Source organism: Amblyraja radiata, chromosome 3 (genome assembly GCF_010909765.2).
Source record: "Amblyraja radiata isolate CabotCenter1 chromosome 3, sAmbRad1.1.pri, whole genome shotgun sequence".
Classification (NCBI taxonomy): Eukaryota; Metazoa; Chordata; class Chondrichthyes; order Rajiformes; family Rajidae; genus Amblyraja; species Amblyraja radiata.
In genome coordinates this window covers 78,888,166-78,907,049 of record NC_045958.1, presented here as the reverse complement: position 1 = coordinate 78,907,049, position 18,884 = coordinate 78,888,166, and the positions used below count along the sequence as shown (strand labels likewise).

The following is an 18,884-nucleotide window of genomic DNA, read 5'->3' as shown; positions in this document are numbered from 1 at the left end:
ATCAGATCCAAGTAACAGAAATTGATTTTAGATTATTATTATTATAAAAAGTGGAGGGGTGGCTCATTATTATAGCTGTAAAGATGAGAAAACATAGGCACAGATATGGGTTTCAGTAACTGATGGGCCGGAGAAAGTGTGGAGATGAGCAACTTTAATGTTTTAAAAGGCCACTTCTGTGAAAGAGAACATGAGGCTGGCTCAGAAACCAAAACTGGGAATGCTCTGGTTCAGAGAGAGTTAATGGTCATGGAATTAACCAAAGATGATGTTACTGATTCTCACAAAAACTTGACTGGAAGAAAGATCATAAGATCATTGGTGATAGGAGTAGAATTAGGCCATTCGGCCCATCAAATCTACTTCGCCATTCAATCATGGCTTATCTATCTGTCCTTCTTAACCCCATTCTCCTGCCTTCTCCCCATAAGCCCTGACACCCGTACTATCTATCTATCTCTGCCTTAAATATATCCACTGACTTTGCCTCCACAGCCTTCTGTGGCAAAGAATTCCACAGATTCACCACCCTCTGACTAAAGACATTTCTCCTCAGCTCCTTCCCAACAGAATGTCCTTTAATTCTGAGGCTAGTCCTAGACTATCCCACTAGTGGAAACATTCTCCCCACATCCACTCTATCCAAGTCTTTCACTACTCCGTATGTTTCAATGAAGTCCCCCCTCATTCTTCTAAACTCCAGTAAATATAGGCCCAGTGCTGTCAAATGCTCATCATATGTTAACCTACTCATTCCTGGAATAATTCTTGTAAACTTCCTCTGGACAGTCTCCAGAGCCAGCATATCCTTCCTCAGATATGGTGCCCTACATTGCTCTCAATACTCCAAATGCGGCCTGACCAGCACGATTTAGAGCCTCAGCATTACATCCCTTTTATTGCATTTATTGCTATTATTGCATTTGCTTTCTTTACTACTGATTCGACTTGCAGATTTTTGGGAATCCTGCACCAGCACTCCCAAGTCCTTTTGCACCTCCGATTTCTGGATTCTCTCCACATTTAGAAAATAATTTACGCCTTTATTCCTGCTACCAAAATGCATGATCCACACTTTGCTACACTATATTCCATCTGCCACTTCTCTGCCCACTCTCCCAAGTCCTTCTGCAGGGTCCCTGCTTTTTCCTCACTACCTGCCCCTCCACCTATTTTCGTATCATCCGCAAACGTGCGTGGCCACAGAGCCTTCATTCCCCTCATCCAAATGATACAACGTGAAGAGCAGCAGCCCCAGCACCAAGCACTTCGGAACTACACTAGTCTCTGGCAGCCAAACAGAAAAAGCTCCCTTTATTGCCACTCTTTGTCTTTTGCCATCCAGGCAACCTGATATTCATGTTAGTATCTGCCCTTTGACACCATGGGCTCTCATCTTCCTTAGCAGCCTCCAATGTGGCATCTTATCAGAGGTTTTCAGAAAATCTAGGTAAACAACATCTGCTGACTCTCCTGCTATTACTTCTTCAAAGAATTCCAGAAAATTTGTCAGGCAAGTCCTCTCCTTCGCAAAGCTGTGCTGACCGGCCTATTTTATCGTGAAAAAGATAATTGATCCAAGACTCGATGATTTCAGCAAAATATTGGTAATACACTGTTAAAATATTGTGGCGGAGAGATTGAACTGGATGCTGGAGAACAACCTGGATAAAGTGGATGTGAAGAGGATGTTTCCACTAAGGAGAGTGTCTAGGACCAGAGGGCACAGCCTCAGAATAAAAGGACGTACCTTTAGAAAGGAGATAAGGAGGAATATATTTAGTCAGAGGGTGGTGAATCTGTGGAATTCATTGCCACAGACAGCTGTACCCAAGTCCATTGGGTATTTTTATGGGAGGGATTGACAAATTCTTGATTGGTAAAGGCATCAAGAGTTATGGGGAGAAGGCAGTAGAATGGGGTTGAGAGGGAATTATTGAATGGTGGAGTAGATTCGATGGGCCAAATGGCCCAATTCTGCACTAGGTATGGAAGCTGTCCCATATTTTCAAATAATATCACCTATTGGCTATGTAGATGAGGCCTTTATTCAACACTAATCAAAATGTTTCCAATCTCAATAAGCATCAAGAAGCTGTTTGCAAGAAAAAATAAGTCTCAGCTGATCATTCACATTTCTCAGAGGTCACTAGACCGTGACAGTAAAGTAGTGTAAGCTCTTCTGGATCCTTGCACTTGATCTTAAGAAGGTAATTTTAATGAAATAAGCCAAATAAATCCTGCAAGAAATCACAAATAAGCCACCTTTGCAAAGAAGCTGACATGGGATCCGTAGCTTTGATCTTGCATGTAGAATATTGTAATCTGGGAGCTCCTGACCTAAAATGCAATATTATAGCAGCTGCAAATTCTGCAATACCAGGCCTCAATTCAATGTGATAGATCATTCAATCTGTGGACTCCACACAGCTGATTCCAGGGCTTGAAGTCTACTCCAAAGCCCAGGCTCAATTATTTCTGCAGCAGATCTCATTGACAAAACCAATCACATTCCTGGATTCAAGAAATTAACTTACAATACACTAGCGGGTATGTGTTGAAAAAGACAACAACGGATATATAAATCAATAACGCCACAAAAATAACTTCATAACATAATTATGTTGTAAATGCACATAAAGAATGTTGACAACTGACATTTGCAAACTGCCACCATTTAAAACAAATATCATTTCCCTGAATGTCTGTTTTGTCTGCAACTCGCTCACAATTCTTTAAAGTTCATCCTGCAATTTAATTTGGCCCGGGTCACTGTTAAATTACATCCGCACAAATCATGGCAAACGAGGACATGTATAATTGGAAATGGTGAAAGGAAGAAACTTCTCTGACTGTGGAGATCAGGAACGGGCTATGGAACATGTAACAGCCCAATGTGCATCTACATACACAGAAATATCATAGTCCTGAGGGAAATTATGTGGCTTTGGCATCCAAGTTTTAAATCAGAGCAATCAGTCGAGGGTTTTAGCAGATTGCCATAGATGACAGAGAGAACTTTGTTGTCATCACTTTGGTCTCCCAAGCTGTGGGGCACCACAGGAGGGACACAAGACTTGGCCATGCAATTGTATAAGCATGGAGTGCTAACATTCAAAGAATTTCCAACTAAATTGAGAGAAAACCCCAGGGATCGGTCTGAAGATGCAGGACAGGATATTTTATTGCTGCACAAAACATTAAATAAACCCCAGAATACTGTGGCTGGTCTCATCACATGTTGGAAGACGTTGAAAATTTGGAAAGGGTGCCGAAATGGAGATGTGGGTCATTTGTGAGTAAAATACATTCTCATGATCATGGCTAAAACGATACATGGTCAACAAGTTGGAAACATTCAGGCATTGGGGTGATCTGATTTGCTTTCTAAGATGATGAAAGGAATTAATTATTTGAGTGGACAGTTTCCTCCAAGTTCACTAGGATCAGGGGTCGCAATTTTCAGTTGTACAAGACCAGATCTGAAATCAATGTATTTTCTCAAGGAGCCATAGACTTATGGAATAGGCTAGTTATATATCTGAATCCTTATCTGGATGGAATATTAATTGTACAAAAGGCAAGGATTGTACAGCACTGTGCAGGAGTGAATGCCAGGCGCTTGTGCGTGTGTGTGAAATCAAGGATACAATCGCTGTCTGATACTTGCGTTTGCTTTGAAGAATTCTTCCATATAATCCCAATTATTTTTGCAATTACCGTTTCATACAAGTGAGCTGAATTATTATCACCAATTGCCAGGATGCAGGTTGCTTTTGGAAACGATTTGTTAAACTTGTAAAAGTGCGAAAATGAGAATGCAAATCCACGTGTTGAAATCTCATTGTAAATTATGGCAGACTTTTGCAAATCACTATTTTATTTCTTCCCACCAAACCCCATCAAGCCTCATCTCCAGACTAATTTGTTGCAGAAAAATCTACGGGTTGTTCCCAGTTTATGAAATTCCAGGTTTATGTACAGCACGTACATGTGAATGTGGGATGGATGCTAGCTGTTGCAGGACTGCAAATGACTCTTCTTCACGCGAGTTGGAACTTTGCCACGTTGAACTCAAGAAAAGTTCATTCTAATTAATACGCTGATGCCAATTTTGCAAATTCTATCTAGAGATACGCATGGGCTAAGTATATTAAAGTCAGCTTTAATATTAAGAATGGCAAAGAGAGATTTAAAATACTTCTCCAGACCATCTCTTCCTATGGGAAATCCACGTCTGCAGGCATCTCTGCCAGTGAAACATATTTGTATCCGCATTTCCTACTTGCAAACTGCTTGGATTATGAACGGTTCTCAGGAACGGAACCTGCGATAACCTGTAGAGGGCCTGGAATTATTAAACCAATCTGTTAAGAGTATTAGCCGACTACAGACTTTCTTAGGGAGTAAATGAGCACTTGATTCAGACACCACTGAGCATGGAGGTCAACTGTCTGGAAGTTGGACGACCACCAAATCAGAACGCTTTGCTACTTTGTGTCACAGGATGGGCAGGTCAGCATTGAACCTGAATCTTTTGGATGCTGACTGTAAAGCCCTCTTAGTCGTTTGGGTAACTGAGTCAATGATATCTTGGAGCATGGCCTCCAAGCATATTTAAATGCAAGCGTCGTCTGCATACAGCTTCTCTTGCATTGAGATTTGTGTGACTTTTGCCCTGGACTGAAGTCGCCATCGATTGATCGGTTTCCCTGCAGGCAGTTTGTTGGAGACAAGGTGCTATATCCTGGTGAGAAAGATGGAGCAAAATGTTGGGACAATGACATATCCTTATTTAACACTGGTCTTCAGTGAGATTGGCTCTGTAGTAAACTCTTTGGTTAGTATGATGGCTTGCTTACCATTGTGGAGCTAAATTACAGCAGAAACCAAATTTGAGAAGGTGTTCTACAGACTCTGTGGATTGAAGAAGTCATAAGCTTTAATGAGGCTAAAGGAGGCCACTTACATTGATTGACTGGTGCTGCATTTCTCTATGAGGTGTTGTTCGATGAAGATCATGTCTACTTGTGCTGTAAATGGCTGGAATCCACACTGTGATCCAGGAAGCAGTTTTTTAGTGACCGGGAGAAAGCAGTTGGGGAGGATCTGGAGATGGCTTTTCCTGTGGTGGGCAGCGGAGAACCCCTCTTTCATTACCAAAGCCAGACTTCCAAAGATGTTGTAGCATGTATGAGGTCCCCTGGTATATCTTCTTCTCCCCAGATGTGAAAGATGGGATTATGAATTTGTGCCTGAGTTCTAGGATTTCAGTGGCGATAACATCAGCTCTCACACTCTTGCCATCTTTGAGCAGAGCACTGTCTGCTCAACATCATGTCCGTCAGGAGCATTAGGATGACCGGACGAGGTTTCTGTGGGATAGTGTCAAAGGGCAAGATGGCAGTTGAGGAGGTTTTTTTAAAGTTGACTGCCTCCCTGATCCTGATGAGTTCACCCTTGTTCTCGACTCACAGTGAGGAAGGAAGAGATCCAGTAGAAAACCCTTGACCTAAAGAACACACGGTGGATGAGTAGGGTCCAAGAGGTGCTGCTGATTGCTGACAGCTACGAGATGTGCGAGTTCCTCAGCACAGTAAAAGCCATCTCTGATCCCAGGGGCGGAAAACCCGGGGGGGCCAGAGGGGACATGTCCCCCCCATGTTTTGAGAGGTGGGTGACATCCCCGCCAGGTTAACCTGCCTGGACTTGCGGGAAATATTGCCAGCACGGAGAAGCAGCGCTGGTGTCCCGTCAGTCCAGACAGGGCTGTTAGTTAACCCGGTGAGACAGGCAGTTGAGCTGCATTTAGCTCTGGATTGAGCTTACGAAGCCTCGCGCGCGTATGTGAGTGTGCGCATGCGCGCGCGGCCGCCAAAAAATTGTGTCCCCCGTCCCCTCCATGTTTTGATAGTGAGTTCCGTTCTTGTCTGATCCCCACACCTGCAGCCTGGTTATCCATTTGTTGACAACCCACCTGAAAAGGAGCAACACTGCAATCCTCTGATAGCAGGAATGGAGACAGGGAACAGCTCACGCAGAGAAATGACGGAGCCAACAAACCATCTTAGAAAATGATCAATATTTTGTGCAAGCTTGTTGCAGGTGTGACTGTAGACAATTCGGGTAACTAAATTGGTGCAAAGTAAGAATCACAGAGTGACCTCTCAACGAAAAAAACCTAGACAGAAAATTATAGGATTGAGAGAATAAGTCAATGAGAAAAAAAGAGACTAAAGCGACGACAACATCCTAAGTAACACTACAAACAAAAGTTCCCCGAAAATCAGGAAGAAGATGAACAACATAAATATAATTTAATATATCATGTAATAATTAAAAAACCACTAATAGTCTTGTGTGAGCAGTCTGAATCTACCAACAGATCTACAGTATTACCATTATAAAATAAAATATTGAGACTGTAAATGAAAAATTGTTTAAGGTCCCAATAAATGCATCATTCACAGTACATCTATTCTTTACCCACTGGGCCAAAGATCTTGTAATTTCCTACTTCAAAATGTCATGGCAGCATCTTCATCACAAAGACTTCAGCTGATCAAGTCCCCAAAGACCTTACAAGAGTATCAGAGAATGACAATAATGCCAGCCGTGGCAACTACTTCTCACAATCCCAACTACAAAATAAACGCAACATGGCGGTAAGTTTTGATTGAATTATATGCTGCATTAGTAGTTAACTGGAAGTACTTTCTGGGTAGGTGGTCTGTCATGCTCAGTGTTTAACCTCTAATCTTTGAACTTGAAAATAATTCTTAAGTTTATACATTTTTACAAAAACAAGTTTATCATAAAAAGAACTACAGCCTCAAATTTGACCTTGCTTTCAAATCGAAAGGCACTGTGTTTGCTTCTCCGTTTTTATTTCCTCTTCAGAAATTCAGCTTTAATTAAATGGTCACGTACGTGGCAGGAAGCACAAACAGTGTGAAGCAGTAAGAGGAAATGAGTTTGGGCAGGCCTTGGTAAAAGCTCTGATGCTCAGTTCATGAGACGATAACTATGATTAAACTGATAATCTCAAACTGTACAACATTTCCAAGGTAATGCAATCAGATTGTTTTCCACCATATTATTAATTATTAAAAATTCTCTTGCAATATATTTAATAATACACCAGCTTTTTAAAATGTATTGACCACAATTTTTTATGAATTTGGAAGTTATTTTAAACTTACGTTTAAAAAAATAGTTTTTCACGTCATACTTGTCTAAAAATATTTGGGTTAAATACTTATTACCTCCACAACAACATGCTTCCATAAAGTACTTAGAGTACCATGAAACACTTGGCAGACAAGTTACAGACAAATGTTGGCACCAAGTCACAACTGATGATCAATCAAATAAAACAAAGATTTGCATTCACAGTGCCCTCCATAATGCTTGGGACAAAGACTCATCATTTATTTATTTGCCTCTGTACTCCGCAATTTGAGATTTGTAATAGAAAAAAATCACATGTGGTTAAAGTGCACATTGTCAGATTTTAATAAAAGCCACTTTTATACATTTTGGTTTCACCATATAGAAATTACAGCTGTGTTCATACCTAGTCCCCCCATTTCATGGCAACATAATGTTTGGGACACAGCAATATCATGTTAGTATTTTGTTGCATATCCTTTGCATGCAATGACTGCTTGAAGAGTCTGCGATTCATGGACATCGCCAGTTGCTAGGTGTCTTCTCTGGTGATTCTCTGCCAGGCCTGTATTGCTTATGCTTGTTTTGGGGCTTGTCTTCTTCAGTTTTCTCTTCAGCATATAAAAGGCATGCTTATTTGGGTTCAGATCGGGTGATTGACTTGGCCACTCAAGAATTGACCATTTTTTAGCTTTAAAAAACTCCTTTGTTGCTTTAGCAGTATGTTTGGGATCGTTGTCTTGCTGTAGAATGAACCGCCGGCCAATGAGTTTTGAATCATTTGTTTGAACTTGAGCAGATAGGATGTGTCTATACACTTCAGAATTCATTATGCTACTACCATCAGTAGTTGTATCATCAAAGAAGATAAGTGAGCCAGTACCTTCAGCAGCCATACATGCCGCGGCCATAACACCCCCACCACTGTAGATAGATAGATAGATAGATATAATTTATTGCCACACAACCAGGGTCGGTGGAAATTTGGGTTGTCAGCAGCAGTACAATAATAAAGAACACACAATAAAACTGTAACACAAACATCCACCACAGCATTCATCACTGTGGTGGAAGGCACAAATATTTGGCCAGTCCTCCTCCATTTCCCCCCCGTGTACAGGACCAGAGTCCAGAGTCAGTCCAGGATCGGCTCTTCCTCACCGGAGACCGCGGCTTTAAGATGGTGTAGGCCGCAGGCCGGCGGTCGAGATTTAAAGTCCCCGCCGCAGCCAGAAGCACCGTAGACTGCAGGGCCGGCGGTCGAAGCTCCCCTCCAGGGGTGATGGTAAGTCCATGCCGGCCCCGCGGTAGAAGTTGGCCGCGGGCCGGCAGTGATGGCTTCTTCTTCCCCCGGGTCCCCCACGAGGGATCCCGGGCTGTAGACGCCGCACCAGCTGGAGCTGTGCAGACCGCGGCTTCAGGCTGCGACTTCAGGCTGCCGGCTGCCCCGGGCCAGCGAAACGGAGCGCTCCCCTCCAGTGAGCCCCAGCGAGGGCTCACCCGCTCCACGCCGAGAGTCCACGCTGCGCCCGCCGCTGAAGCCCCGGGCGCGTCTCCGGGAAAGGCCGCGTCGATCCTTGATGTTAGGCCACGGGGGAGGCGACCTGGAAAAACTCGCCTCTCCATGGAGGAGGCGACCGAAACGGTTTCCCCCTTACCCCCCTACACCACCCCCCACACAAAACACACCGAGAAACACAAAATACATACTTTAAAACATACTAAAAAATAAAAAAAAGTTGAAAAAACTGACGCGAAGCTGACATGGCTGCACACAGAGGAGCGCCCCCGTGTTTCACAGATGAGGTGGTATACTTTGGATCTTGGGCAGTTCCTTCTCTCCTCAATACTTTGCTCTTGCCATCACTCTGATACAAGTTAATCTTCATCTCATCTGTCCACAAGACAATTTTCCAGAACTGTGGTTGCTCTTTTAAGTACTTCTTGGCAAACTGTAACCTGGCCATCCTATTTTTGCAGCAAACCAGTGGTTTGTATCTTGCAGTGTAGCCTCTGTATTTCTGTTCATGAAGTCTTCTGCGGACAGTGGTCATTGACAAATCCACACCTGAAGAGTGTTTCTGATCTGTCGGACAGGTGTTTGGGGATTTTTCTTTATTATAGAGAGAATTCTTCTGTCATCAGCTGTGGAGGTCTTCCTTGGCCTGCAAGTCCCTTTGCGATTAGTAAGCTCACCAGTGCTCTCTTTCTACTTAATGATGTTCCAAACAGTTGATTTTGGTAAGCATAAGGTTTGGCTGATGCCTCTAACAGTTTTATTCTTGTTTCTCAGTCTCATAATTGCTTCTTCGACTTTCATTGGCACAACTTTGGTCCTCATGTTGATAAACAGCAATAAAAGTTTCCATGGTGGTGGAAAGACTGGAGAAAAGACTAGGTGCTGAGAGCTCTCTTATACCTGCATTAAGGAGGCAATTACAAAAACCTGTGAAGCCATGTGGCCCAAACATTATGGTGCCCTGAAATGGGGGGACTATGTATAAACACAACTGTAATTTCTACATGGTGAAACCAAAATGTATAAAAATGGTCTTTATTAAAATCTGACAATGTGCACTTTAACCACATGTGATTTTTTATATTACAAATCTCAAAATGTGAAGTACAGAGGCAAATGAATAAATGATGAGTCTTTGTCCCAAACATTATGGAGGGCACTGTACAAAGAACCTGATTTCAAGATATTCCATAGATCTCTACATGTAATTGGGTACTTACGAAGTTGAGCATAGTGTGCTAATTTGCATGCAGCAAGTTCCAACTGATAGCTTTGTCTAGAAAATTTGTTGTGAGTCATATTTAAACCAATGCCAATGAGGGTGGGAAAGTAGAGAGTCATGAAGGTTCAAGGAGACATTCACAGAGTTCCTGGCCTGAGATGTTAAAGGAACAAGCCAGCAATGGTGGAACAATTACAACTGAGGGTGTGCTGGAAGCCAGGATTGTACCGTGCCCTTATCTGACAGTATGTGTAAAGCTTTCCAAGACATACCCAAGTTAAAGTGGATCACTTCACTTTCTAGGTCACATACACGAGGCTCGGGCACATCGAAAAATAGTTCACCACAGGTGCTTTCCAGTTTATATTCTTATAAACTGCCAAAGGAATTGAAGGGGAGACTAGTTCTCCATCCTCAGATCAGTACAACTTGGTGGAGGGGAGGAGGTGGTGGTGGAAAGGGGGTTACCTCCTTTCAAGTGTTACTTTGGGTTCACATGATGTTTCCCCCCACTTTGCACCAGAAGACAGAGATTTATGCAGTAACAACTTTCATGTGCATTGGCCTGATGACCTTGAAAGGAATGCTAAATGCACAGGCACAGTAAATCTGATGACGTTGTTGTGCATTTTTTTTTAACCAAAGAGATAATTCAGGAGAAATATAAAGCATATGTTTGCAGAAGTAGTGGTAAAGAAACACAAGGGAATTATTTTCACAATGATGTTATTCCTCGGTCCACAGTGTTCTTTGTGAATTGGTAGCCAGGACCAGCATGATCAGCCACATACAGTGCATTCAGAAAGTATTTACACCCCTTCACTTTTTCCACATTTTGTTACGTTACAGCCTTATTCTAAAATGGATTAAATTCATTTTTCTTATCATCAATCTACATACAATACCCCATAATAAAAAAATGAAAACAGGTGTTTCAAAATATTTGCAAAGTAATTAAAAAGAAATAACTGAAATATCACATTTACATAAGTATTCAGACCCTTTACTTAGTACTTTGTTGAGGCACCTTTAGCAGTGATTACAGCCTCAAGTCTTCTTGGGTATTTGGGTAATTTCTCCCATTCTTCTCTGCAGATCGTCTCAAGCTCTGTCAGGTTGGATGGGGAGCGTCGAAGCACAGCTATTTTCAGGTCCCTCCAGAGATGTTCGATCAGGTTCAAATCCGGGCTCTGGCTGGGCCAGACGAGGCCATTCACAGACTTGTCACAGAGTCACTCCTGCATTGTCTTGGCTGTGTCCTTAGGATCGTTGACCTGTTGGAAAGAGGTCCAGAACGCTCTGGAGCAGGATTTCATCAAGGATCTCTGTACTTTGCTCCATTCATCTTTCCTTTGATCCTCACTAGTCTCCCAGTTCCTGCCTCCGACAAACATCCCCACAGCATAATGCTGCCACCACCATGCTTCACCTTAGGTATGGTATTGGCCAGATGATGAGCGGTGCCTGGTTTCCTCCAGACGTGACGCTTGGCATTCAGGCCAAATAATTCAATCTTGGTTTAATCAGACCAGAGAATCTTGTTTCTCATGCCTTTTGGCAAACTCCAAGCGGGTTGTCATGTGCCTTTTACTGAGGAGTGATTTCCATCTGATCATTCTACCATAAAGGCCTGATTGGTGGAGTGCTGCAGATATAGTTGTCCTTCTGAAGGTTCTCCCATCTCCACAGATGAACTATGGAGCTCTGTCTGAGTTACCATCAGGTTCTTGGTCACCTCCCTGACTAAGGCCCTTCTCCGATTGCTCAGTTTGGTCGGGCAGCCAGCTCTACGAAGAGTCCTAGTGGTTCCAAAGTTCTTCCATTTAAGAATGACGGAGGCAACTGTGCTCTTTGGGATCTGCAATGCTGCAGAAATTGTTTATACCCTTCCCCAGATCGGTGTCTCGACACAATATTGTCTCGGAGGTCTACGGACAATTCCTTCGTCTTCATGGCTTGGTTTTTGCTCTGACATGCATTGTCAACTGTGAGACCTTATATAGATAGGTGTGTGCCTTTCAAATCATGTCCAATCAATTTAATTTACCACTGGTGGACTCCAATCAAGTTGGAGAAACATCTCAAGGATAATCAATGGAAACAGGATGAACCTAAGCTCAATTTTGAGTGTCATAGCAAAGGGTCTGAATACTTGTGTAAATGTGATATTTCAGTTATTTATTTTCAATTACTTTGCAAAATTTTCTATACACCTGTTATCGCTTCTTCATTCTGGGATATTGTAGATTGATGATTAAAAAAAAATAATTTAATCCATTTAAAAATTAGGCTGTAATGTAACAAAATGTGGAAAAAGTGAAGGGGTCTGAATACAGTCTGAATGCACTGTAGTCCCCTTCTGAGGTGAATGGCTCTGCCCTGTTCTATTTTTCCTTTAAAAATGGCACAAAGTGCTAGAGTAACTCTGCGGGTCAGGCAGCATCTCTGAAGAACATGGACAGGTGTCAATTTATGTTGGGATCCTTCTTCAGACTGACTGGGGGGAGAGAAAGCTGTGAGAGGACCGCAACTGATAGATACAGGTGAGTGGGGTTTTCAATAAACAGATAGGTATCTGCCTATTAAAAACTTCTCTCACTTGTATTCACCTATCACTTGCCAGGCTTTGCCGTGGCCCTCCTCTCTTCCAGCTCCCCTCCCCACCCCCTCACAACAAAATCCGTCTGAAGAACCATGTTCTCCAGAGATGCTGCCTGACCTGCTCAGTTAGTCCAGCACTTTGTGTCTTTGTGTCGGAAGGAACTGCAGATGCTGGTTTAAAGTGAAGATAGGCACAAAATGCCAGAGTAATTCGGCGGGTCAGACAGTAACTCTGGAGAGAAGGAATAGGTGCCATTTTGAGTCGAGACCCTTCTTTGTGTTTTTTTTTTGGTAAGCGAGCATCTGCAGTTTATTGTTTCTACTTTTCCTGTGTAAGATCAGGCTACTTTCTTATCAAAAGAGGAATGACCAATGAAAGGTCATAAACCTGCAATGTTGATCCTGTATCCATCTCAACAGATGCTGCAGAACCTGCCGAGTATTTCCAGTATTCTGCATTTTTGTTCTTCTTGGCTCAAAAGAGATGTTAAAATAAGGAAAGAATTTGATAAGGTAGGTCCCTCTTTTTACTCTTTTTCCGTTTTTCTTTTTTGCTCTTTCTGTTTCTCGCTCTCTCTCTCTCTCTCTCTCATATTATAACAACATTCAAAAGACATTTGAACAGGTTCATGGATATAGCAAGGTTTAGAAGGATATGGGCCAAACATGGGCAGATGGGACTGATGTAGCGGGGCACCTTGGTAGGCATGGGCACACTGGACTGAATGGCCTGTTTCTGAGCCATATGACTCAAAGTTGGATACTTATAAATTGGAAAAATAATTCTCAGTTTCTGAGTGATGTGGTGTGACCAGGATAAGCTGGCATTTCTGCCTCTTATAATACGGCCTACACCCTATGATACAGCTGACATTTCATCCACTGCCCTCCAACTGGGGGTCTGTATCGCCTGGCAATGGATTCTGTTCTCACAATATTCAGCTTTGGCTACCTCTGCCCATCACTCACTGACTGCTTGTGTCCCAAAGGGTCTTAGGTCTGCAGAACCTATTCATGGGTTCAGAAGGCTGACTTCTCGGACAACTGCGGGCTACTTTAGATCGTCAACCTCCGGGGCTGGTGACATGACCAGACTTCACAGGCAGACCCAACTCTTAAATTCCTTTCACAAAATTAAATGTGAAAGAATAACAATGTGAAATAAGCCAAGGCAGCTGACAAAATACGCTCAAAAGTGAAAAGGAAATATAGGAAATGTATGTATTTGTATGGAACAAGCCTTCAATCAACATTTTACTTTATTTTTGTTTATGCTTCTCAGTTGCATTTAATTAATGCATAAAATTCTGACATGTTTACAGGGATTTCAACACTACCAGGAAGTGCTGCAGAATGAACAGAAAATGCTGGCAATGGAGAATTGATGATCATCTGCCATCAGTATTTTAAAACCACCCATGCAATGCACTCATCTTAAATTCCTATGTGTTTATGTGTCAGTGGAATAAACCAAATCATACTAAATTAACTGCTTCACTGCTTTTTATCTTTTAGCAGACTTGGCGGCATAGTGGTAGAGTTGCTGCCTTACAGCGATTACAGAGCCAGAGATCTGGGTTTGATCCTGACTACGGGTGCTGTCTGTACGGAGTTTGTACGTTTTCCACGTGACCGCGTGGGTTTTCTCCGAGATCTTCGGTTTCCTCCCACACTCCAAAGACGTACAGATTTGTAGGCTAATCGGCTTGGTATAAATGGAAAATTTTCCCTAATGTGTGTCGGAGAGTGTTAATGTGCGGGGATCGCTGGTCGGTGCGGACTCGGTGGGCCAAAGGGCCTGTTTCCGCGCCGTATCTCTAAACTAAACTATATCATTGCTCATGTTTACGCCAGCAATTTCCAAATAATAAACTCCCATGTCCTGTGATGAGATCAAGGTGGGTGAGAAACTGTGCAAAGTGGAGGCAAACCCCTCTGAATAGACTGATGAGGATGACAGATGGCACAATGGGCTAAGTGTTCGGCTGGCAACCTGAAGGTGGCCGTTTCGAATCCTGCTTGGAGTGTGTACTGTCGTTGTGTCCTTGGGCAAGACACTTCACCTACCTTTGCCTGGGACTAGAGACGGAAATTAGCTACTGATTGGCTACAATCTCGCATATTTACATGCAAATGTTCATTAATATGCACTGTCCCTATAAACAAATTATTATTATTAATATTATGAAAACAAATTCAAATCAAAGCATTATCTTGGGTCATTTCAGTTGCTGCTCTGAATCAGATTGGATAAAATGTTATCAAATTATGAAGACATCCATGCAGAGCTCTATTAATAGCTGGAAGGATGGGGCAAAATGTGATTGCTTTGAAATAGACACACAAGAGACTACAGATGTTGGATTCCTGAGCAAAAAACACACTGCTGATGTGTGACGAAGAGTCCCAACTCAAAATGTTGTCCGAAGACTTCCTTTTGTTGTTATCCTCTACAAACTTGCCATTATACAGTTAAAGGGTCTGTCCCACTTTCACGACCTAATTCACGACCTCTGCCGAGTTTGCCCTTGACTCATACTCGCAGCGTGGTCGTCACGAGGTCGTAGGAGGTCGTAGGTAGGTCGTAGGTATGTCGTGATGCTAGTCGTAGGTACTCGTGGCATCAAGTAGGTCGGGGCGTTATTTCAACATGATAAAAAATGTCCACGAGTAAAAAAGGTCGTGAATTAGGTTGTGAAAGTGGGACAGGCCCTTAACTATCCCAACAATCTTCTATCCATGCTGGTACCATGCCGCTAGTGAAATGGGCTTCTATCTTGTTCAGCAGCCTTACTTGCAAGCACCTTGTCAAAGGCCTTCTGAAAATCCAAGTGAACAACATCTACTGACTCTCCTTTGTCTATCCTACTCATTACTTCCTCAAAGAATTCCAACAGATTGTCAGGCAAGATCTCCCCTTCACAAAGCCATGCAGACTTTGGCATATTTTATCACGGGCTCTCAAATATCCTGAAACCTCATCCTTAATCCACAGAGACGGCACCAGAGGCCAGAATCAAACCCGGGTCGCTGGGGCAGTGTGGAGCTGCTGCACCACTGTGATTGTCTCTGCTTAGACATGTTGTTTCTAATGATTTAATAAAGTCGTTCAGGCAACGTTTAACTGTGTTATTTTATATTATTTGGAGAAATTAGAACAAACAGAAACACTAGAATTTATTCTGTCTAAACATTCAACCACAATTCATCTGTTATGGAGATTTTATTATAAGCCTCATTGATGTTAATAAACAACAAGTGGGCTTGTTTTAGTAATCCTAACCAGAAATTAAAACACAGACTTTCAAGATATGGCATTTCTCCCTGATCTTGTTCGCTCACCATCCTCCCACTGTCTCCTTCTCCCTCCTTTCCTTTCGTGGGAAAATAACTCCCACAATAAAGGGAGTGAGGTAGTTTTCAAATGCTGATTCAGGCTAAGAGTTAACAGATTGTGGAGAAGCAAAACACAGATCTGTTACTACTTCAATTTATTCATGAAGCACCTCTGTATTTACTTGAAATTATGATTTTTAAGTGTAAATTTGTGATCTGAGATCATGCAAAATTAAATTGCTGTGACTGGTTGAGGGTAAGTGGTGATCTTCAGATTACAGACAGAAAGTAATTAATTGAATTTTGTTTTTGAATAGTCGGGTCATATTTTAATTTGTAGGGATTCTTATTGTTCATTTTCGCATGGATTATTTTCAATTTATCTACTGTGCTCTGGAGCATTATTCTCACTTAAAATTCTCCATTATTTTTGGCATCATGATTTCTGGTGAAAAGAACGAAGAATGAAGCCACTGAAGAGGTTCAAGATTCAAGAGAATTTATTGTGATGTGTCCCAGATAGGACAATGATATTCTTACTTTGCTTCAGCATAACAGAATATAGTAGGCATGAATACAGAACAGATCAGTGTGTCAATACCTATATTACTAAAACTAAGATCTTAACCGCTTTTGACTTACTGTGATGTGATTTCCGAGAGAACGCCGCCACTTACAGCCGTCATTTTTGGCCACCTCGCTCAGAGTCCCCCTCCGCCGGACTGGACCGGAGAAATGTTCCCATCGATGAAAAATCAGAGATATATGAACATTTAAAAAAATGTTTGCCATTCCCTCTGCTGCCCCCGCTGGCGGCAGGGGGGAGAGACTATAAAACTCGGAAGTGTCATGGCTCACTCAGTCTCTGCCAGAGGGAGGAAGCGAGAGTGTCACGGCTCTCTGAGCTGCGAATTACACTGAACGCACGTGTACTCCACGGTGAGTCCTCGGGATGTGGTTTTCAGCAAATGTGTTTGTTGTTCACAAAGTGTTTGCCCAATTGGGTTGGCTTTTTAAAGGGCTTTCAGCAAATGTGTTTTGTTGGCTTGCAAAATGTTTTTGCCCAATTGGGTTGGCTTTTTAAAGGGCTTTCAGCAAATGTGTTTTGTTGGCTTGCAAAGTGTTTTTGCCCAATTCGGTTGGCTTTTTAAAGGGCTTTCAGCAAACGTGTTTTGTTGGCTTGCAACGTGTTTTTGTCCAATTGGCTTGACTTTTAAAGGGCTTGCTTGCAACAGTTTTCAGATGGATAATGCGTGAATAAACATTTTATTAGATCAGGACTGTGTTTAATTTCAAAATTTGCACTCATTCTGTGATTTTCGCTTAGTTGCAAGATGGCGCCAATGACGTAATTGCCGGATAGCGGCATGCTGGCGCTGAGTGCGTCATTTCCGGTTCGTGGTGAGAAGCGAGAAGGTGACGTCAAGATGGCTCTGAGTGCAGGCGCCGTTGAATAATTCAAGAGAGATGACTGCTCTGTCTATGGTGAGCATGTTTGTTGGATGTTATTTAAAGCACGCTGTTGCTTCAGCACCAGCAGCCTCAATAGGAGGCTTTAAACATTTGTTTTACACACTGTATATTCAACACATTCTGAAGTTACTTGACATTTTAGTATTGGGTGAGTGTATGTGAGTGAATGAGTCTGTGTGTGTGTATGTGTGTGAATGAGTCTGTGTGTGTGTATGTGTGTCTGTGTGATAATGAGTGTGTGTATGAGTGTGTGTGTGCATGTGAATGAGTCTGTGTATGTGTGTGAATGAGTCTGTGTGTGTGTGTTCGCGTGTGTGAATGAGTCTGTGTGTGTGTGTGTGTGTGTGAATGAGTGTGTGTGTGCGCGCGCGCGCGTGTGTGTGTGAATGAGTGTGTGTGTGTGAATGAGTGTGAGTGTGAGTGTGAGTGTGAGTGTGTGTGAATGTGTCTGTGTGTGAATGAGTGTGTGTGTGTGTGCGCGTGTGTGTGTGTGTGTGTGTGTGTGTGTGTGTGTGTGTGTGTGTGTGTGTGAGTGGCTGTGTGAGGTGGAGGGTGTGTGTGATCAACAAATAACAAATAGTACAAACTAGCACAAGAGAAAGCCCCCCCCCCCCCCCCCCCACCAATATTGGAATTTGTGGAGAGGTGGAATATTGCGTTGGGTGACCCGCCCTCCCGTGTGATGCTGGGACCCATCGGGTCCCACTTAGTCTAGTACCATTATATTAATATATACACACATGAATAAATAAGCAGATAAAGTGCAAATAAACAGATAATGGTTTATTAATGTTCAGAGTTTTGTTTCAGTTGAGTTTAATAGCCTGATGGCTGTGGGGAAGTAGTTATTCCTGAACCTGGACGTTGCAGTCCTCAGGCTCATGTATCTTCTACCTGAAGGTAGCAGGGAGATGGGTGAGTGGCCGGGATGGTGTGGGTCCTTGATGATGTTGCCAACCTTTTTGAGGCAGCGACTGCAATAGATCCCCTCGATGGTAGGGAGATCAGAGCCGATGATGGACTGGGCAGTGTTTACTACTTTTTGTAATCTTTTCTGCTCCTGGGCGCTCAAGGTGCCGAACCAAGCCATGATGCAACCGGTCAGCATGCTCTCTACTGTGCACCTGCAGAAGTTAGAGAGAGTCCTCCTTGACATACTGACTCTCCGTAATCTTTTCAGGAAGTAGGAGGCGCTGATGTGCTTTCTTTATAATCAGTGTTCACAGACCAGGAGAGATCTTCAGAAATATGCACTCCAAGGAATTTGAAGCTCTTGACCCTCTCCACCATCGACCCTTTGATATAAACAGGACTGTGGGTTCCCATCCTACCCCTTCCAAAGTCCACAATCAGTTCCTTGGTTTTGTTGGTGTTGAGGGCCAGGTTATTGTGCTGCCACCATTTGGTCACTTCTATACTCTGACTCATCTCCATCAGTGATACGTCCCACAACAGTGGTGTCGTCAGTGAACTTGATGATGGAGTTCGCACTATGACCGGCTACGCAGTCATGAGTATAGAGTGAGTATAGCAGGGGGCTGAGCATGCAGCCTTGAGGTGCTC

General features: G+C 42.9%; 1 protein-coding gene and 1 long non-coding RNA gene across 2 annotated transcripts in view; one reads left to right on the top strand and one right to left on the bottom strand.

Annotated features, from left to right (window-relative positions):
- Nucleotides 1-18,884, bottom strand: part of hsdl2 (hydroxysteroid dehydrogenase like 2) — a 145,921-nt gene that overhangs the window by 60,247 nt on the left and 66,790 nt on the right. The window lies entirely within an intron of this gene.
- Nucleotides 6,966-13,997, top strand: LOC116971214. Its single transcript, XR_004411438.1, has 3 exons — nucleotides 6,966-7,067; nucleotides 12,933-13,025; nucleotides 13,835-13,997. It is a non-coding gene; the product is annotated as an uncharacterized LOC116971214 (long non-coding RNA).